Genomic DNA, 22,463 nt, shown 5'->3' with positions numbered 1-22,463 from the left:
TCCTTATCCTCAGTAAATTGGAAGGTAACAGGGCTTGATGATTATCAGGTGCTCTGATCTCTAATAGCCCAGGATTTTAAAAAAAGTCCTATTTACTTAGAGGAACAATTTGTTCTCTTAGAGAGGCACAGGTGGAGTTGACCTTTGTATGCAGGTCACATTTTGGATTAATGCATTGCTGTGCTTTTGTACTAGAGTATTTAATATTCTTATTCAAATATCAGGAGGAAATGAGAAATCTCAGTATTATAATCTGCTTGCATGGGTTGATGTGTTAATTCAGCCCTTTGGATCTAAAGCTGCTCCGGGCACGGCTTATGTTTGGCTGGCACAGTGCTGAAGTGTTGAGACCATCGTGCTAATGAGACCAAAGTGCAGGGTCTGACTCCCTCGGCAGGCTGCGGGGCCCCCAGAGGACCAGTCACCTCCTGCAGGTGCATGTTCTTCATGTGAGCAGGTGGTGGGACGTCCGCAATATGTGATGTATCATGATCAACACAGGTTAATCACCTGATTTGAGAAATTCTTTGAAGTTTGAGGTGGGCCACTAGTAGTATCAAAAACAGAAGGAATATTATGTGTGATTAAAATTGTGAAAGGAGCTATTATTTCTGTGAAATTTGTAGGCTTCATATTTTACTCTAACACATTTTAGACTGAGTTAAACACACAGTACTTTTTAGGTTTAATTTAACCATTCAAAAGAATGGTTAGTTTTAGGACTGATTGCCTATTAAATTCCTGACTATTAAAGGAAATAAAAAGTTTAATATCTGAATCAAAATTGAGTTTGCACTATCTAATTTGGTTTAGATAATACTTTTTCGGATTTCAGGGGAAAATAAAGGCTGTTTTAATGTATGAATGCGCATGAATGTTTATTTGATTCTGCAATGTTAGTTTATTTTTCCGTTAATGGGAGAATTTGAAGGTGTGTTAAGCCAACCTAAGCAAATATCTGTTATTTAGACCACTGCTTTTTCCTAGTCTATCTCCCCTCTTGAAGATAACTATTTAAAAATAAGATTTTCAGCTGGGTGCAGTGGCTCACGCCTGTAATCCCAGCACTTTGGGAGGCCAAGGCGGGCGGATCACCAGGTCAGGAGATCGAGATCATCTGGCTAACATGGTGAAACCCTGTCTGTACTAAAAATACAAAAAAAAAAATTAGCCGGGCGTGGTGGTGGGCGCCTGTAGTCCCAGCTGCTCGGGAGGCTGAGGCAGGAGAATGGCATGAACACGGGAGGTGGAGGTTGCACTGAGCTGAGATTGCACCACTGCACTCCAGCCTGGGCAACAGAGAAAGACTCTGTCTCAAAAAAAAAAAAAAAAAAAAAAAAAATAAAAGTAAGATTTTCATTGTCTAGCACTTGTTCACTATAATTGTTGCCCGTTTCACCTGATCCGTATGCTGTATACCCACACGTGGACACATGTGCTCTGAATATGAGTTGAAAATTTTGGGCACCCAATACAGGGCAGGTGTCATGCTCATTGTTAGGATTTAACGGTCAATAGGGTGAGACTTGCAGTGCTGGAGAGATAAACAGGTGCTTATACTATGAATGATGCATATTTGTGAGGAAAACATCAATATCAAGGCAGCAAATACAGCAGTAATATTTGTGTGCCTGCTTGGATTTTCAGATAGTGGATTCTCACTAATAGAATTTGGTATTTCACCTTTAAAATTTCTCACGATAGAAATAAATCAGTAAGCTCTGTGTTATAAAGGGACTTGAGTCCTTCCATGATCACCCATTCCACAGAATGCTTGTTGTACACGTGCACATCTATTTCTGGTTATCACAAATTCTCCAGTGATACTGCAGATTCAGTCTCTCAGACGTGGAGTCTACCTTTGACTTGTTACTGATGATGTGCTTAACAGGTAAGCTGGTCTTTTTGGTCATAGAATTGGCCAATGTGGATAATCCTGTTAATACCCTACCTCAGCCAAGCTCAGAAGATGATATTAGATAGCATGAATCTAGTCTGAAAAGTTTTTTTTTAACACCCTACAGATGTATTCAAGTAAAAATTGAAGGTAGGGGTTTAAATAATATTAGGAAGAGCTAACATTTGTTGAGAACATACTATGTCCCCAATGCCATTATAAACATTTTATTTCTATTAACTCAATGTTTGACTTCCGCTTTGCAGATGATGAAAGTGAGGCATGGACTGATTAAATAACAAGCCTGGGGCTCATGGCAGACCCAGGAGTGCAGTGGCAGAGCTCATGCTTTTAGCCACTGTGCTTCATCTTCGGTGGCAGGATACTGAGTCCTGTACCCAGAGACTGTTTATACACAGAGTAGTGCTAATGTGTTGTTCTAATCAGTACATAGGAGGAAATGGACACTTTGGTTAAGGAAAGTAAAACTGAGATTCCTTGTATTTGACAATAAAATAGAATCTCCATGTGGCAGGGGATAACTGCCCCCAAGATCCGTTCTCTATCCTGCGCCAATTGTTGCCCTATATTCTGGCCTAATTACCTATTAGTACTCCCTCAGGCCAACTATGGGCCCAGACTCCAGTGTATAGTAACCCTCACTAAAATGAGTGCAGCATTTAAGGAAGACTTGGCAAAGGTGAATGTGTTACTCACAGAAACAAACCTAGAGGGAGGTGAGTCTTGAGTGTGACTTGCAGGTAGAGCTATATATAAGACCCTACTTCACAAATAATGCCTAGTTCTGAATCTGTATCCGGTGGAATGTTTCAGAACATGAGATTTGGAGCCAGACATACTTGGCCCTGATGACACAGACACCTTGGTGAACCATGTGTTGTCGTGTTTGGGGGGTTGAATCTTGGTTTAGCTATTGCCTAGCTACGTGAGCCTGGGCCAGTCAGCACCTTCTTCAAGAGCGTTTCCACCTCTGTAAGTTGGTGCTCATCTAGCAGATTTGTTTAAAGGTCAATTGCCTGACATATATTAATTACCAAGTTGGATGCCAATAATTTCTTGTTGGGGACATCACGTTCTATTCATTCAGGAGTGGTGTGGCTATTATCTCAAACCCTGCTAAGACACGTACCGGTTCTCCTCTCCAGTATACTCTTATTTAATATTTGTGGAGTACTTACCTGAGCTGGGTCAGTTAGGAAAACAGATAGTAAACAAAAGAACTAGATAACTTCAGATTATAATAAGGCCGTTAAGAAAATAAACAGGAGACATAAGGAAAAGTTGGGATAGGGTGGGGGAAGACCAACGGGCAACTCACTGTGGAAGCAATGATTGTGTTAAGGTGTGGGAAAGAGGAGGTAGAGCAGGGTGGGAGGAAGATACCAGGCAGGGAAGACAGCAAGGGCAGAGGACAGCTATGCTACCGCCTAGTCCTAGGATAGCACAGCTGAAACTCCCCAAACGTGACAGCCCCACGGTTTACCAAGGCGTGTGTGTCATGGGGGAAGAGTAGATTTTTTCCTCATAAATCTTTCATTTTATAGTTATCAAAGTGCCCTCCAAAAATGTATTGCCTGCTCCCTTCTTATCTTAAAGTATGGTACAGATCACTAAGATTCCTGTTTCCCTGGACTTGGAAGGAAGGCACAATAGGGTGAGCAAGGTGCCACACAAGTTATTAGAAACTGCCAGGGAGAGAGTGCTCTTGTTTGCCCTAGAGAATTCAAGTGAACTCAATTATGTTATTGTAGAGCTTTTCTGAAGGTGTAATTGAAATATTCAGGTGTAACATCATAGGATATGCTGGTAAGATTTGTCTCATTAAAATAACACCTTTAAACTTACCAAAGGTTTTAAATGTCTTAGTCAATTAAAACTGCATTAGTGTTACATTGCAGGCATGGATTAGCTCATAATATTGTGTGGAGTGCTCATACAGTGTTAGAGAAATGAACTAAAGTGAAATGAAATTCAAGCAGAATATAAAGACCATGAGAGTAATAACTGGTAACTTGAGGCCCAATATATAATTTTTTTTTTGAGACAGGGTCTCACTCTGTTGCCCAGTCTGGAGTGCAGTGGTGTGATCTTGGTTCACCGCAACCTCTACGGCTCAGGTGATCCTCCCACCTCAGCCTCCCGAGTAGCTGGGACCACAGGCATGCATCGCCACACTCGACTAATTTTTTTGTCCTTTTTGTAGAGGTGGGGTTTTGCCACATTGCACCAACCGGTCTCAAACTCCTGGACTCAAGCGATCCACCTGCCCCAGCCTCTCAAAGTTCTGGGATTACAGGCGTGAGCCACCTGGCACCAATATATATAATTTTAAGTTAAAACTTTTTTGTGTATTTTTACATTTTTGAGGCATGTAAATATATTCCCTGTGCATTTTTTTATTTGTACGCCTTATGTATTTTTTCACTTTTGAAAAACGAAACTTGAACGCCTATCTTATTCAACCCATGTTTGTATTTCTTTGACGTAGTTGACTCCTACTCGATGATGTGATACTATTTTACAAGTATGGTTGGGCAGAAAGGGGGAAGCATGAAAGAGATGCAGAAGTCATGTGTTTAAAAATGTACCTGGGATTTGTTTTAATCAAGTATGGTAAGACCTGCAGACACAGAAAGGAGCATCATCAAAGAGTTTGTACTCACAGTTCCCTAGAAACAGGAGACTGGCACACCACGCAGGGCCACACATGGAAGCTCCAGTGGCTTAGGAAGTGTGGACAGTGGCCTTTCCTGTGGTTTTCATGAGAAGGGCAAGGCGGGATGAGCAGGTTTAGAATTGGCTGGTATGGATAATTTCAGTGAGCTCTGGACATAAGGGCTGCTCTGGTTGTCTGGCATCTGGCTCTGGAATGATCAGGGCAGGCTTGATGAGTGAGAGTTTCTTAAGGGAGGCAGCTGGGAGGCACAGCACAGACTGGATTGGTTGGTTTGCATGTGAAAGACATATTCCCTGGCAAGTTGTTTGCTATTTCTAGGAATTAGCCCTAGAAGGGGCAATCCCCTCCCAGGGTCAGTGAGGCCCCAGGGGCCAGAGCATTAGGGTACAGAAAATAAGAAAACATAGTTATTACACTATAATATGTTATGGGAAGCCTTCTGTTATTTATAATCAAATGGAGACAAGACACACATCCATGGTTAACTTGTAATGGAAGGTAGCATAAAGCTCAATGCTGAAGGGCGAGGTAATTTTCCTAGACTTCAGGGAAGGGAGCGTTTGTCCCCTGGAGCTCTGAGGAGATGTCTTAGTGGATGGTAGAACAGCCCAGGGTTTTCCAGAAAGGAGTAGGACTAGAAGAAAGAAGGGTGAATTCAGGACACAGAAAGACATGCGTGTCTGAAGCAGAGGTTTGCACTGGAGGGGGGGCAACCATCGGAAAGACATGCGTGGAAGCAAATGTTGCACCCTTTAATTACAGGCTGGGGAGCTCAAGAGAAGCATTGTGAATTTATTAACAATGCAAGTTCAGATCCCATACTGTGGCTTCACTTTCTAACTCTGTTAGTTAGAAAGCAACCCTCTGAAGTAATGTCAAGTGCCTCAAAAATAAATTCTCAAATGCTGGCTATGATTTGGATTACGGGGTGGGTGTTTTTAAACATGCTGTGTGGCATGTCAGACAGCAGTCATGAGTCATTGTGGATAGATTCAGGCAATTAGGAGGTGTGATGTGGTGAGGATTTCCAATAGGCCATGATGGCACTGGCAATGAAAAAGGAGAAATAAACGGGAGCTATTTGGCTACATAGTTTAATTCAGATAAATCCTCATTGAGCCTCATTATAACCTCATCATCATGTCATTGGGAAAATGAATTTACTGTCGAATATTGAAGCTTAGAATGCTGCCAGTGGGCGTATGTTCATTTCTTCTGTGGAGGGTGTCCGTTATTGTCATCTGATTCCCACAGGGTACTAGAACCCAATGAAAGTGATTCAGAGTCTGGGGTAGGGCAGACAGGAGTGTGAAGCATGCCTCTGTCACTTGCTTTTTGGGTGATACAGGGCACATTAACTTTTTAAGCTGCTAATAGTAAGCTACAAATAGTAACTGCTATGATAATATTCGAAGAACAGTGGTAGCAGGTGGATCCTCTACCTAGAAGACTGACAAATTCACTCCTTCTTGTCCTTTGGACTCAGATGTGACTGTGTGCACGTGTCGTATCACCTGCTTGTTATGACTGTTGTACTTGGCATTGCACGGTGTCATGGCCTGTGTGCCATGGTCTAGACTCACACACCTGGAGGCTGGCATTGTGTGGGTTCTGGTTTCTAGTACAATCGTGTGTAGGTATAGTGGGTGTTTCATGGATGTTGTTTTGCTATGCATTTTAAGAGGCATTGTCAAACGTGAGTGGTGGTTTTGTTTATTAGCTTGAGAAGAGACCACTTGGGGAAGACTTGACCGAGCTTTTGGGCATTGAGAGCTGTCCAGGGGAGAGTGCTGTCATGGAGGTGTCCAAGCGGGGGCAGAATGTCCAGGACTAGGCGGGTGGGATCAGTGTGATGCCTGGTTGGAAGCGCGTCTCTGATATTGGGTCTAGAAGAGACACGAGCTGCCACCTGGCTTCACTCCTCACCCCTCACTGTATAGTTCAAAAAGGGACTTACGCAAAGTTGTGTGATGAGTTGGTGACTGCTGGTTGCCCTGTGCAGCATCGAGACCGAGTCCGAGTCTCCTTCTGTGGAAATGGGTACTGGTTGAGAAGAAATCAATGACATACCCAAGCAGAGAGGCCTATTAGAGAGCTGAATGAAAAGGGAAGTAGCCCTACTGTTCGTGAGGCTGGAAAGGGTGGTCGGCATGCTGACAAGGAATGAAGCCATGAAGCAGCGTTCATACAGAACTTTCCAGCTGCAGGAGTTGGGCTGAGACGGGAATTTGCGTTCTGGGTGAGACGCTTAGCACTGGTGCTACCCTTGGGCATTTGGAGGATCCAAATCCACAAGAGCTCAGCCTCCCTTTGCACATGGGGCCAGGACAAGACCTCATGTGCTCAGTAGAAAGAAAGAACTCCCTCTTGGAAGGAGTAAGATGTTGGAAAAATAATTAAACACTCTGTATATTTTCTCTTGTGGATCTTTCAGAGTTTGATTAGGTGCCGTACACTCTGATGCTGAAAAGGATAGTCATACAGTCAATTGTGAAGAAAATTAAGGTCCTCGGGTTAAAAAAACAAGCCACAGGATAAAGCCTGAATCCTTAATGGCAAGTTTGGTGTGGCATGTGACTCTGAGCCTGTTGCCGGCATTCGGTAGGTAGAGGCATAAAGATGTGCATGCACACACATTGGGTGCAAGATGGCAGCTCAGAGCCAAACAAGGTATGTAGATCTTTAAACAAAACTTCTCCAGTGGGATTTGGGGATTGTCCTTTGCTAATGGTTATCCAAATGTTTACAAGCACTGTGAAGTAACATTCTACGTCTGAACTCCTCGAACTGCAAGAGATGATTCTGTCATGTACACGGGTATAAAATGCACTGGAGAGCATGTTGGAAGGAATCCAGTGGGGGTTTGCAGTCCACTTCCCTCTGCCTCATTCCAATGGAAAGTTGCTCATTGGTATTTTTGTACCCCACTACCCTGCTACCCCAGTCCAGTTTTGCATTGAATACCATCAGTATTCAGTATTGTCTGTATAAATGGTATGAGGATTAGATATTATATTGATACAATTATTTGTGGATTGGTAATTGGTATAGGATTTTGAAGAGATAGAACTGATTGGTACCCTATTATTTTAAAATCCTTTTTCATCTAACATCTATTTTGTATGTTTTTTTCAGAAGTTGTAGTTAGAAGATTATTTATTGAGAACAATTTTAAAAAATCTTTCCTTTCCTTTTTTTTTTTTTTTTTAAAATATACAGTGCTCAGAGAGAGTCACTTTATAGTATGATGGGAAAGGTCACATATAATGATCTATGGTCCCCTTGCTAGTAAGTGCATGACCCTAAACCAGGCTATTGTTCTCATTACTTCTAAATCTTTGCTTGGGTCTGTGGGCTTGAGGCCATCGGACACTATTAACTTTGGTTTGTATTCTCAGAATTGTATTTTTTTTAGTGAGAATTTACAGTTATTGTTTAGTTGTTGGGGAAATTACTGCCCTTACCCATCTTCGTCTTTCTTATGAGAGATATCTTGATAGTAGTCACTTTATCAAAAATAGTGTTGGTTTTAGAATTATTGGATTGAATGGGTCTGAAATTGCTTTGACTCCAGTCTCAAGTTTGCTGATGATAAACCTTCTATTAGATTTGTTAAGTAGGATTTGTTTTTTCTGGGGGGTGGTGGTGGTCACAGCTCATTGGAAATGCCTGTTAATCAGTCTCTGTCTCTCTCTCAAGAGATCTATTGATGTATACCCTTTATTCTTCCAGTTTCTTTTCTCAAAACCACGTAAACCCCCCTAGATTTATTTTTCCTTTTATAAGACCATCATTTTCTTTCTTGCTTTTCATATAACCTTAATGTCTGATATTAGTTTTAAAGTCTGATTAGTAAAATCATTTTGTGTTTTATAACTGTTATATGTGTTAAAGTCACCTTCACACATATAATTTAACTTCAGAGACTTCTTAAAACACAACCTAATATAAGTGCCTTTACTTTTTATCACATCCTCAACCCTTTATATTTTTTGTTCTCAGTGTGTCTGACCTAGAGACTCTTATCTCTCTAGAGATACTATAGCTCTGAATCTGTATCCAGAAAGATGTGCACATCCCTGTTTCGCTCCGCAGGTCTGGTGGACATTACCAGGAGAGCCTGCTCTCTTATTTCCCTTTCAAAACTGTTGCCAGCTGGCTACCATGTTGATAGCTCTACATGACTTAACATTATTATTATATACAATATATGCTATATCATATTCTATGATAATATTAAATATCATTAACAAGGTATTATTAATATCCGACATATTCTTGCCTTCGTTTATGTTCTTCTATACAGGCATTCTTTCTTGCTCTAGAATTATAAATTAACTGCAACTTCATAAGACCTGTGATAGAGAAAGGAAAATGATGGCCTTCACTGCGGAGTGTAGAGCTAGAGATGTGCAGAGGTCAAGCAGCTTCTCTAAGCTGACGCTGGGATTACAAACCAGCTTTCTGTGTCCCCGACCAGGCTTTGGTTATTCCGAGGAAATTGGATCTAACAAGTGTTTGGTTACAGCTTCCTATAAAGGACAGTTACGTTTAGCTTTGTTGAAAATCCAATTTTATGTTTCTCCTAGATAATACCAAATGATGAGAGAGCTCTTCCGCTCTCCCTGCTGAAAGTTGCTGATTTTCTAGTTGAGCAGGGCTCATTTGAGGGGAGCTGACAGATTTTTAGCTCCTGATTCTAGGTCATTCATTTCTATGGATGCTATAATGGGTACATGCTTTTTTTGTCATGCCTCAAACACAAACCATTAATATTTCTGCTCTTTCCTATTTATGCAAGGTATAGAATAGTCCCAGTTTGACTCCCTTACAGGGGTGGATTGGGGCCAAATGTACCATCTGGCCGACCTCCCGTATGGAAACCAGGAGTCCATGTCTTGGACATTTTTTTATTTCAGAAAAAGTCATCAAGGCAGATATTGCCCACCAATTTTGTTCCAGATGTGCCCAGTTGGAAACCCTTGAAACTAGAAACATTCATGAGACAGAGTTCTGGCCAATGAGACGGGAGCTGAGGGCATCTGAGGAAGCCCCACTTCCCGGATCGAGGTACCCAGTTCTCTGTTTCTCTTCATGTGGAACACGGCTGTGGATCTGAAGAGGAGCAGCATCTGTGACACTGTGACCCTATAATCCCAAAGTGCTGGGATTGTAGGTGTGAGCCACCATGCCTGGCCTGAAGGTTATTTTATGCAATATTTTAAATAATTTTGTACATGAAATAAAGTTTGTGTACATTGAACCATCAGAAAGCAGAGGTGTCATGTCAGTGCTCAAAAAGGTTTGGATTTTAGAGCATTTCAAATTTCAGATTTTCGGATTAGGGATATTTAACCTGTGTGTGTATATATACAGTACAGTACAGTATATATATATATATATCTTATTTTATATATAAAACGTATAAATAGGAAACTAAATATGTGTGTGTATATCTGTATATCTATATATCTCTATATAAATTTTGGTAAGGAATAATACTGTGTAGAGGGAGATACTACCTTACCAAGAGTCAGAACGTGTATAAAACTACTGTAAATCAATTGGTTGGGAATTGACATAGAACTAAATACATGCCAATGTATTGAAGAGTGGTATCTCAGTTAAGTGGAGTGGATAATTGTGCTGGTGCCATTCTTTGTGTGTGTGTCTGTGTGTGTGTGTGTTTTGTTGTTGTTGTTGTTGTTTTTTTTTTTTTGAGATGGAGTCTCGCTCTGTCGCCCAGGCTGGAGTGCAGTGGCATAATCTTGGCTCACTGCAAGCTCTGCCTCCCGGGTTCACGCCATTCTCCTGCCTCAGCCTCCCAAGTAGCTGGGACTACAGGCGCCCGCCAACACACCCAGCTAATTTTTTGTATTTTTAGTAGAGACGGGGTTTCACTGTGTTAGCCAGGATGGTCTCGATCTCCTGACCTCGTGATCCACCTGCCTCGGCCTCCCAAAGTGCTGGGATGACAGGCGTGAGCCACCGCGCCCGGCCATTGTTGTTTTTTTGAGAAGGAGTTTTGTTCTGTCACCCAGGCTGGAGTGTAGTGGTACGATCTCAGCTCAGGGCAGCCTCCGCCTCCCAGGTTCCAGCGATTCTCCTGCTCCAGCCTCCTGGGCAGCTGGGATTACAGGCATGTGCCACCATGCCCGGCTAATTTTTGTATTTTTAGTACAGACAGGGTTTCACCATGTTGGCCAGGCTGGTCATGAACTCCTGACCTCAGGTGATCCTCCCTCCTTGGCCTCCCAAAGTGCTAGGATTACAGGTGTCAGCCACTGCACCCGGCTGTGCTGGTACCATTTTTAAATAAGTGGCTATGTGTCAGGATGAAGACAGAACTGAACTCTATCCTTTATCATATGTGAAAATAAATTCTGGTTGCAGAAATTAAAGACTGACATAAAAAAGTCAGTAAAGACAGTCTTAGCCATTACATATATAATGAGGTTGGGGAAGAACTTCTTAATACTAAACCAAGGTGCTGTAAATATTTTGGAACATTTCCAATGTCCAATACCTCTTTGTATGTCAAAAGTGCCATTAAAAACTTGATATACAAATGAGTAGTCTAGAAAACTACTAAATGTAAACTACATAATATAAAATAGAGTTAACAGTCAATTCCAAGAGGCTTTGCAAGGGGACACTGGAAAGATCAACAAACCAGTAGGAAAATGGGCAAAGTATATGAGGAGATGATATGGCTCACAAATGTATGAAAATATATTTAACTTGATTAGCAGTCAAGGAAATGCAAATTAATGTGACAGTGATGTCTTACTTGACGTAAGACTGAGTACTGTAAAAGAAAAAACTGTTAATATCTGTTGCTGGCAGGAATATGCATGCAAATAATACTCCAACACATTGCTGGTAGGAATGTGAAGTTTTAAAATCCTTTTAGCATGTTGTCTACTATGTATTAAAATTTATGCTCCTCTAGGTACAGAAACAAGACATTAGGTAGGAACTTAGGAAATCTGAATGCAGTGAGGACTGTAGTTTAATTTTTAACAACCACGTGACCCTTAGACTCATTAATTCCACTTCAGGCAATTGATCTCCTAGAATTAAACTCACCAGTATTCATGGACATATGAACATGGGTCTTTATTGTGACATGTCTCATAGCATACAAAGCCTGAAAATAAAGTAAATGCTCATCATAGAAGAATGGCTGAATAAATTATGGAATATTGTATCACCATTAAAAAGGATGAATTAGAATTATACAATTGGCTTGCAAGGATTTTGCAATATTGTTGAGAAAGAAAAAAATTTCAGAAAATGGCATAATGTCTCATACTTGTGGAACTTTGGCAACCCTCTGATTATGTGTGAATATGTATGTTGAGACATCTATGTAAGATTGTATAAACTTGGAGAAAAGTATGGAAATGTATATAGGTTGTTATTAAAATAACCATGTGTAAATCATTTACATATTTGTATTAGATGATGCATATATCCACAGAAGCAGATTTTCTGGGAGCTAATGCTATTTACACTTCAGAACGTCTGCCCCAGGGCCCCAGGGGGGACCCTACCAATGTAGACATGGCCAGTTATTTTTGCATAATTTAATAGACTTGAGCCTTGCTTGGGGTAAGAACACAGTGTCTTTTCACCCAAACTTCCCCCCTCTCACCCTTCTTCTGTTAGGAGGCATGTTTCGGGGACCTGGGTAAGGGAAAGTTGAGTTGGAAATAACATTTCGTTGGGTTTAGAGATGTATTTACATGGTGTGCAGTCACTTTTGTGAACAGGTAAATTTTTAGCTCTCCCAGCATAGAAATAAGGACCAGAAATATTCTTCCTGGCCACCTCTGCACCTGAGATTATGATATGGTGTAGCATTTCTAGAAGTATCAAAATATCAGTGTGGAATATTATGCTTGAAGTATGTGAGTCATATTGGAGAGACAGTGTTTGAAATGTGTGGAGCCAGAAACTAGATTTTAAGTTTCACTTACGAAGGAAATTTCATAGCAATTCCTCTAAATTTGACAACAATCATAAAAATTTACCTGACATATATTGATAAGTTGTGGAGTTGCAAGAAGCTTTACCAAAAGATCAATTAAAAATAATTGATCAATTATAGCTAGAGGAAAGAATGAATTATCTGTTCTTTCTATACAAACTATTTACAAAATTTTCTAAGAAAGTATCCACACAAATAAAATTAAAAATATGGAGGGGGAAGTATTATAGACTATTAATATTAATATTATGATATTTAATAAAATAGTATGTTTTCTGGATAATGTGATGTATTTTTCAGGCTTCATGAATTTGTAATATGTTGTGTTTTTTTCATTATAAGTAAACTTCACTTCTGTGCCCAATTTTGTTTTCGCAATACTGTATTTTTCTTAAAGCAAGTTTCCCAAATTGTATACATGTTGTATACAAATTGCATCCAGTCCCCACAAAATTTAATATTCTCCTTCTCTGATTTCTGGGTAAACTAATGAGTAAATTAAATGAAACTATGAGTAAACGTTTTAGAATTACTTAGGAATGAATTCTAGCACTTTGTGTTTTTATATTAAATGGCTATAAGTGAATATGCAAGAACCAAATGCAATAAGGCTATTACAGTTCTTCCTTAAACATTGCCTCTCTGAGAATTCTTTTTTTTTTTTTTTTTTTTTCTGAGGCGTAGTCTCGCTCTGTCGCCCAGGCTGGAGTGCAGTGGCGTAATCTCGGCTCACTGCAAGCTCCGCCTCCCGGGTTCACGCCATTCTCCTGCCTCAGCCTCCCAAGTAGCTGGGACTATAGGCGCCCGCCACCACGCCCGGCTAATTTTTGGCATTTTTAGTAGAGACGGGGTTTCACTGTGTTAGCCAGGCTGGTCTCGATCTTCTGACCTCGTGATCCGCCTGCCTCGTCCTCCCAAAGTGCTGGGATTACAGGCGTGAGCCACCGCGCCTGGCCTGAGGATTCTTATTAGATAATTGATGAAGAACTTGAACTTCATCTGGCGCAGGCCCCAAATATTGTTTACTTTGCAGAAAACACTGTTATGCTGGCTGGCCAGTAGAGGGCACTGTGCTGTTGGTCTGAGTTGTACAGTGAGCGTTCAACCTGCAAGGTGTGGAGAGGTGGTTAAGATAATAAATATTTTATGTGACCAGCCTAGAGCTCACAGTACAAGACAAGAAATTTCTTTCTCTCTCTGACTCCCTGCCTTTGTCTGTCCCCACCTTTCTGTCTCTAACACTCTCTCTCACACACACACACACACACATACACACACACACACACACACACACACAGAGAATGTTGAAATAAATGGATGGATTACAGATTGTGCACTTTGGGTAGACGTGAATAGAGTAAAGCTTGTTAGAGAAGATGACCCCTTGGGCTATTGGCTCAGAAAAGGAGAAGGATGTGGTTTGATGAAAAGAAGAAAGAAAGATGTTCTAGGAATTTGGCAGAGGATGAAAGGAAGCAAGATAACTTAATAAGAGCAAATACTTTTTAGAATAAAGTGATTTCCATTTAAAGGGGAAGAACTGGACTCTTCGATTTCCCTGTGAGGTGAGTTTTAGGGTAAAGACTCCTGGTGCTGAAAGCCAGCCTGCTCATCTCAAAGGAATACATACGAATGTTGCACTCTGAGTGCTCTACATGTGTTTGTTTCTTGTTAGACTCTTCTGGGACAGATGACAGTTTCCCCTTCTTTTATCCATGATCTAGGTGTCAATTGCCGCTGGCAAAAGGAAGTGATCGTGGGGAGTGATATCAGATATGAGTAGTTACTAGCTCTTTTGTGGTGGAAGCAGTATAGAAACAAATTGGGTCTTTAGTCTGATTTCATGTTCTAAAAAAAAGCTTCTTATGTATGACCAGTCCTAAACTTAGCTAAAACAATCAGCTGTCACTTGACAGTTATATCTGGATACTACTTTTTTATATTAAAGTATTATTAAAATAACACATGTAGGTAGTTAAAAGTTCAAATAGTTTAGAAGTGCTTATCATGAAAATCAATAATCTCCTGTCCCTCTCTCCCATCCAGTCCTGTTCCACCAAAGGCAACCACTTTGAACTCTTTGTGTTTTTAATTCTTTGGAGGTTTCTACCATATTTCAAAATTAAGTTTAGAAATGTGGTTTTCTCTACATTGTAAAATACAGTTTAGAAATGATCTCTCTGAACTCTCTTATAGATGCAGATTTCAGTTATTTACTTCAGGTCTAAGTAGTGAGGCAGTATATCATGTTTGCCTCTTTTCTAGTATAACTTGCTTTTCCTGCCTTGTTCTTCTCCTTTTTTTTTTTTTTTTTTTTTTTTTTTTTTTTCTTTTTTTTTTCTTTTTTTTTTTTTTTTTTTTTTTTTTTTTTTGAGATGGAGTCTTGCTCTGTCGCCCAGGCTGGAGTGCAGTGGCACGATCTCGGCTCACTGCAACCTCCACCTCCCAGGTTCATGCCATTCTCCTGCCTCAGCCTCCCGAGTAGCTGGGACTACAGGCGCCCGCCACCACGCCCGGCTAATTTTTTCTATTTTTAGTAGAGACGGGGTTTCACCGTGTTAGCTAGGATGGTCTCAATCTCCTGACCTCGTGATCCACCCGCCTCGGCCTCCCAAAGTGCTGGGATTATAGGCGTGAGCCACCGTGCCCGGCTGTTCTTCTTAAACAATTTTTTTTGCATATTAATTTTTATCTTTTCCATCAGATCAATACATGTTTATATTATATAACCTCGCTATATATTTTAAAATAAATATCCCAGAATAATCTCTTGGTTTTACCCCTTCCCCTCCACACCCCGCCATCTTCTTGCCAGATAAACTGGCTGCCCTATAGATGTGTTGCTGTAAAGTGCTCATCCCAGAACTTTCTCACTGCTTTCTTGAGTTGTATTCCCTGATATTTAGACACTGTCGGGGAGTGGGGTGGGGAGTTGCTTTCTTGATTACTGTTTTGTATTGTTGAAGAACATCTTGCAGTAAGAGGCTTCCTAGAAAAGCTTATGTGAAAAGTTGATTTGAGTGTCTGATAGCTTGGCTGGGTATAGAAATCTAAAGTGTCACTTTAGTGGTCTGTGTTGCTATTAAGAGGCTCAATTTCATCTTGATTTTTTTTCTCTTTATAAATAGGCTCTTTTTAATATCTTTATGTTTTAGAAATAGTATTCTATAATGAAAAATATTTAGTATTCTATAATGAAAAATTTTGGTATGTGTCTCATTGTTTTGGGTACTTGGTGTACCCTTTCAATCAGAAATCTTTGTTCTTAGAGTTCTAGCAACTTTTTCTGTATAACTTGTTAATATTATCTTTCTCTGGTTTCTGTGGAACTCTTAATAGTTGGATATTGGTCTTGTATTTGTACTATTATGTCTCTTATTTTGCATCTTGTTTTTTTGATTTTACTTTTTGGGAAATTTGCTTAGCTTTATTTTTCACTTCCTTCTTTTGCAATATTTTAGTTAGGCTAGCATACTTCCAATTGCCAATAGCTATTTTATTCTGTTTCCTTTTTAGAAATACCATCTTACTCTTGCTTCATGTGAATGTGTTATCATCTTATGACTCTGAGGATATTAACATTAGCATTACTCCAAACTCTAAAAGATTCTTTTAAAGTTTGCTGTACTGTTTCCTCAGGTCTCCCCTTTCTTCTGTATTCATTTAAAATCTCTTTTTCGTGGTGGAGGCTTTCTACACATATTTGGTAATTTTTCAAAGAGGAAGTGTAGCAGGATGATAGGGTGCTCTGTGAGTGCAGGCCAGATAGCAAGACTCACTTTTTGGTGAAGGACTTTTAGACATGAGTGTATGAGGTTTGTATGGCTGCCCTCGGAATACTCCTTGGCTGTGGGTGTAGCAGCCTGGCTGTGTAAGATTTTGGTGTAACCAGAAGAAGGGGGCTTGTGAGAGAGGAACCATGTTTCTTTTATGAAGCCTTTTGCTTTGAACTCTTTATAGTTTATCTTGTGCGGTTCCTCCAGACTCCTAGTCCTGATTTCCTGTGTGAGCTCCTCTGTGTGTGGACTTCAAATACCTCCCTTTGCTTTCTATGCTTGCCGCAGACCCTTTTGCATCATTGGTGTCTCATGAGTCTCCTGAGCTCTGCAGGCTGAAACTGTTCCCCTCCTGTCCACAGGCTCCCCTGTCTCCAACCCACTGGGCTTGTGCCTGCCTCTGCCCTGCCTAATATATGATTGTGATAGTCAAGTTGATGTGTCAACTTGACAGGGCTATGGGGTGCCCAGGCATCCGGTTGAACATTATTCTGTGTGTCTGTGAGGGCATTTCTGGATGAGGTTAGCATCTGTATCAGTAGAGTGAGGAAAGCAGGTGGCCTCCCTAGTGTGGGCGGCCCCATCAAACAGTTGAAGGCCTGACCAGAACAACCCTCTGCCTAGTAAGAGGGAGCTCCTCCTGCTCAACAATCTTCAAACTGGCACATTAGCTTTTCCCACCTTCAGAGCTACTGAAACAATGGTTCTTCCTGAGTTTCCAACCTGCCGGCCTTTGGACTGGAACCATACCATTGGCCCCCTTGCCCATTCCCACTGCTGGTGTTGGGGTTTGCCAGACTCCATAGTTGTGTGAGCCAATTCCTTATCATAAATCTCTATATGTCACCTAGTGGCTCTGTTTCTTTGACGCAATGACACTCTTATTGCAACTGCATTATTATTTTAAAAATGGATTGACATATCTTCTGAGATACGATTTGTGAAGGTAGAGCCTGTTCTTCCTGCCTCGCAGGCCAGGGCCCTTGCTTAGGTGGCAGCCCCTCTTGTGGGCTTCTCTCTTGCTGCAGCTCATACTCAGAAGGCGTCTTGGAGGCACGTTCAACTTGTCTGGCGAAAGCAGAAAGAAGTCTATTTTAGAAAAAAGACAACCCCACATCTTAGCTAATGATTCCATTCCTAGTTGTGTGTGTGTGTTTTAAACTGACTGCATATTTTTACATTCCTTTCTAGTATGGTAGTGCTGTCCCTGTAGGCAGAAGTGGTAAATGTGTTTCCATTTTACAATTGTCAGTCTGAAGCTAGGCAGCCTTTAGATCGGGTCTTTACTGCTGTTAGAATCCTGCACATAACAGACCTATTTAACTCATGTCTCTATGTTGGATTTCAGTTAGACACCTACAGGGATGGGTCCACTTTATGAAAATATGAGCTGTACACTTTGGTTTTGTGCACTTTGCAATACATGCGTGACAAACGTAAAAATGTCAGTTAGAATTAAACACTTGAATAAAGTTTGATAATTATGTGAGAAATCCAGAAAGATAGAATAATATAGCTCACCCCAGATTTTTAACTCTACAGCATGAGGGACGGATAGATATGGCTTTCTACCCAGACCTAAATTAAACATTTGTGCTTTCCATACTAGAAATCTCTGTGTACCAATCGTCTCAGCTCCCGATGTTCTCCCAGCTTGACCACTTTGGTTTAGCTTTCCATCCAGATCTTGTTTGATGTTGTAGTTCCTGAACCCTCTCTCCTTGGGAAGTGTCTTTTCTGACAAGGTATGTCCTCCCCGAGAACCAGTGCCCCCTTGACTGAGGGCAGAGGCATTTGGGACCTGAACAGGATGGGTTTAGGCCCTTGCATTTGGATAACTTGATCTCAGAGTGGCTACTGCGCCTTACTTGGTTTGTAGCATGCCAACACTTAGGACAGCCTTAAACCTTTCCTTGTAGTAGGGATTATTTCCCTCTGTTTGGAAAGAATATACTGAATTCTGAATGAAAGGCCAAATGTGGTATACTTGAATGCAATAGGTTTTAGTGGTAGAGTTTCACACACTGACCTGTTGCGTTTCTTTTGGGGCAGTGACTGCATGGGGCCTGAATTATAATGATTCCTGTACTTGTTGAGGCCAGATATTTTTATAACAAATAGTTGTTGTTTCTTTTAATTGAAAATTGAGAAGAATCTCATTAAAAATGATCCTTCCCTTGCAGTGCAAAATTAAATAAATCTCATAACTCATTTTTTTTTTGTTTTTATACCATAAAGTTCACATTTTTTCTTTCTTTTTTTCTTTTTTTTTGAGATGGAGTTTCACTCTCTTGCCCAGGCTGGAGTGCAGTGGAGCAATCTCAGCTCACTGCAACTTCCGATTTCTGGGTTCAAGCGATTTTCCTGCCTCAGCATTCCAGGTAGCTGGGATTACAGGTGCCTGCCACCACGCTCAGCTAATTTTTGTATTTTTAATAGAGACAGGGTTTCACCATGTTGGTCAGGCTGGCCTCAAACTCCTGACCTCAAGCAATCCACCCACCTCGCCCTCCCAAAGTGCTGGGATTACAGGCATAAGCCACCGTGCCTGGCCACATTTTTTTTTTTTTTTTTTAACAAAGCACCTGGGCATGCTCACTCTGGCAGCACATAAACTACAACTGGAATGATACAGAGAAAATTAGGATGATCCCTGCACAAGGATGACACACACATTCATGAAGTGTTTTGTGTTTTTAAAGTTAAAAAAAAAAAAGAAAGAATAAATCACTTGGGTAAAACCTGCTTTTCAATAATGTCACATTTAATGATATTAGCCATAAATATCTGACGTCTTGCATTTGGAATTGGTTATCTAAGAGTTGTTCTCACTAGAAGATCTTCCTGGCAGCATGCTCAGTGGTCAAAATGTTATCTTCTTCTCAGTTCATGTTTCCATGCAGGTGTTGAGATAAAGTGTTTCATGTCCATAGTTATTTATTGAATAATGCATTGAGTAATAGAACAGATTTGGAAATCTGATAGGAGCAGGACAGTTACACTATTTAATAGGAATTATAGGTAGACTCTAATTTATGAACTTACCTTCAAAGGTGTATTGTAAGTTGATTGGTCAGCAGTCAACTTCCATTTCACTCCGTGGATGTGTTTTGTGACAGATAGTCTAAAAGAGCCTATGTGAGCCATAATAAAGGACTATATAGAGTTATAGCACTAATACCTCTCTTGGTCCAGTTACTGCATTCTGGGAACAGGCTATGAGATAAAGCAGTATCTGACACCCATTTTTCCTGCTGTAGACTAAGAATTAGGAACATGTTGAAAATATAAATGGCAGTGTTTTAAAATGAACTTATTGACCTTTTATTTGTAACTGGTGAGATTTCAGTAGTTTAGCATTAATAAAATGAAGTAAAAATTTCTTGTAAGGTGCTCATATGTTACCATTGACAGGTTCTATTTATCAGTGGGAATTCTTGTATTTAAGGTTATTTCTAGAATACAATTTGGGAGGGATAGTTGGCAAAGCCTAAGGAATTGATGCCAGATGTGGAAGGCCATGGGCTTTGCCATCCATTGGAATGTCCTCTGGGGTGGCTCCCAGGTATGCAATGATGTCCATCAAGAGAAATGGCAGAGGGCCACTGGGGAGGGCTTTTGCATTTGGTGGTGTTGCTCTTGTTCTTCCCCTTGATTGGTTGAATGCACTGCTAAGGAATCAGTGAATTAAACTGCTTAATGTTTAGTGTTATCATCTTGTCCTCAACTTCCAATCATCTAGAACTCCTTGCTGAGTGACTATTTGGGAGGAGGAAGGTGAATGACATTCTATGAGGAGCCTGCTAGGATGGAAGGCTTCCAGAGCATGGTCATGGAATGCTGGCCCTGTTCACAAAGTCAGCTTCCGGTGGGGAGGCTTGAAGTCTCCTTTATTCTTTCAGTTAATATTGAATGCTTACTGTATGTTGGGAAGATATAAGAAATTTGTTTTTCCATGGAATGCAGTAGAATAAGGCAATTGTTTTTGACTGTCTTTACACCTTAACATGAATTTACTCTTTCCATTTTGGTGATGAGTGTTAAGCTTTAGCTTAATTTCTGTGTTTCTGGAGGCTTGCTTGAAGGGGAAGTTACACTTTGAGCAGCTACTCAACTTTGCCTCTTTTAGATCGGTCTCTGGAGAACAGCTGTCCACTTCACTTTTTCTCGTAGCTGGAAAATCAGACTCTGGCATTGTCTGTGGGTTCTCGCTTTCTGCTGCATTTCTGGAGGTCAGACTCCTGTGGTGCCTTGTGATTTGTGAGGATCAGGTAGACCCAGACCCATATTTTGCCAGACCCTATTTTCTAATGGATTGTTTCCTGTATGTGCCTAATTATGAGTTACGGAGTGGAGTGTGTCCAACATACATGTAACAAGATCCACCCTATGAGTCAGATCTTCCCATCTCCCGAAAGGAAAAAGGCCAGTGTGTCAACATGAGTGACAAGGCCAATGCGCTGGCCCTTTGCCATGTTCCTTTCAGTTCTCTTCATACTTCTCCACCTCCGTTTGCCCAAATTGGGCTCTTTACTGTCCCTCCTACAGGTGGAGCAACGGGAGCTCTCCCACCTTGGCGTTTCTGCACTTGCTGTCCCCTCCCTCTGCAAAGCTCTTCCCCTGTGTGTCCATGAGACTTGCTCCTGCTCCTTCACCTCCTTTAGGGCCTAGTTCACAGGTCACCTTCTCAGTGAAACCTTCCCTCGCCACTCTGTTGAAAATAATCCTTCTCCCAGCCCTAGCCAGTGTACCCTTCTGTATCCTCCTTCCCTGATCTGTATTTCTCTGCAGTATTCATCACCATTTATAGCTGGTATGTGTTCTATTTTTTTTTTTTAAATCTCGTTTCTCCTCTAGAGTGCAATTTCCTTGAGGGTGTGCGTTTTTGACCACCTGGTTCCCTTCAGTATCTCCAGGGCCTGGCACACTGCCCTAGTGCATAATTAGGGCTGAGGAAGTATCTATTGCACATGATGGATGGATGGATGGATGGATGGATGGATGGATGGATGGATGGATGGATTTTTGATAAATCCCGGTCATCTTCATGTCAACCAGTTTCAGGAAACACTGGCCTCATGTTTAGAGGGAGACTGAGTGAATCATAGAGAAATATTCCTGTTTGCTCCTGGTCACTTATCTCCAGCACCCAAGCTCTAAGATCTTGGGTTTCCATGCAGCTAAAGCCCCTCCTTGCTGTGACTAGCCAGGAGGACAGTGATGCTGGCACATGCATTTCATCCCACGAGTGGGAATGTCTTTAGGGGAGGGATGGCTTATTTACTTGGGTGAATGAACTATCCTGTTGGGAAGTTCTGTCATTCACCCATTTACCCCTGGAGATGTTTTTACCCTGGCAGAGTGAATGGTAAAACATCTCCCATCTTATTACATTTTTAAAAAGTTGCTACATAATGGTTGTATTAACACATATTTTAAAGGTACATGTGATAATTTGATACATTCATATAATGTGTAAAGATCAAATCAAGGTAATTGGGATATCCAATGCCTTAAATCTCTTCTAGATATTTTGAAGTGTACAACAGATTATTGTAAACTATAGTCACCCTGCTGATCTTTCAAATACCAGCTCTTATTTTCTCTACCTAACTGTGTATTTGTACCAATTAATCAACCTCTCTTCATCTCTTCCTCCATACTACCCCTCCTGGCCTCTGGTAACCACCAGTCTGCCCTCTCTCTTCATGAGATCCACTTTTCTGGCTCTCACATATGAGTGAGAACATGTGATATTTGTCTTTTTATGCCTGGCTTATTTCACTTAACATAGTGACCTCCAGTTCCATTTATGTTGCTGCAAATGACAGGATCTCATTCATTTTTTTGTGGCTGAGTAAGTACTCCATTGTGTATATGTGCCACATTTTCTTTATCCATTCATTCACTGATGGCCACTTAGGTTGATTCTATATTTTGGCTATTGTAAATATTCTGAATAGTGCTGCAATAAATATGACAGTGCAGACAGATATCTCTTTGACATATTGATTTTCTTTCTTTTGGATCTATAGCCAGCAGTGAAATTGCTGGATTATATGGCATTCCTATTTTTAGTTTTTTTTTTTTTTTTTTTTT

The 22,463-nt window shown here is 40.8% G+C and overlaps 1 protein-coding gene and 1 non-coding gene across 3 annotated transcripts in view; both read left to right on the top strand.

Moving 5' to 3' along the window:
* Positions 1–22,463, top strand: part of ATP8A2 (ATPase phospholipid transporting 8A2) — a 713,978-nt gene that overhangs the window by 133,501 nt on the left and 558,014 nt on the right. The window lies entirely within an intron of this gene.
* LOC116467631 (U6 spliceosomal RNA) lies at positions 18,956–19,062 on the top strand. The gene has a single exon (XR_004247848.1). It is a non-coding gene; the product is annotated as a U6 spliceosomal RNA (small nuclear RNA).

The sequence above is a fragment of the Hylobates moloch genome, unplaced genomic scaffold (assembly GCF_009828535.3).
Source record: "Hylobates moloch isolate HMO894 unplaced genomic scaffold, HMol_V3 SCAFFOLD_4, whole genome shotgun sequence".
Taxonomy (NCBI): Eukaryota; Metazoa; Chordata; class Mammalia; order Primates; family Hylobatidae; genus Hylobates; species Hylobates moloch.
The sequence above is the reverse complement of the archived record's forward strand: the minus strand, read 5'-3'. Positions and strand labels throughout refer to the sequence as shown.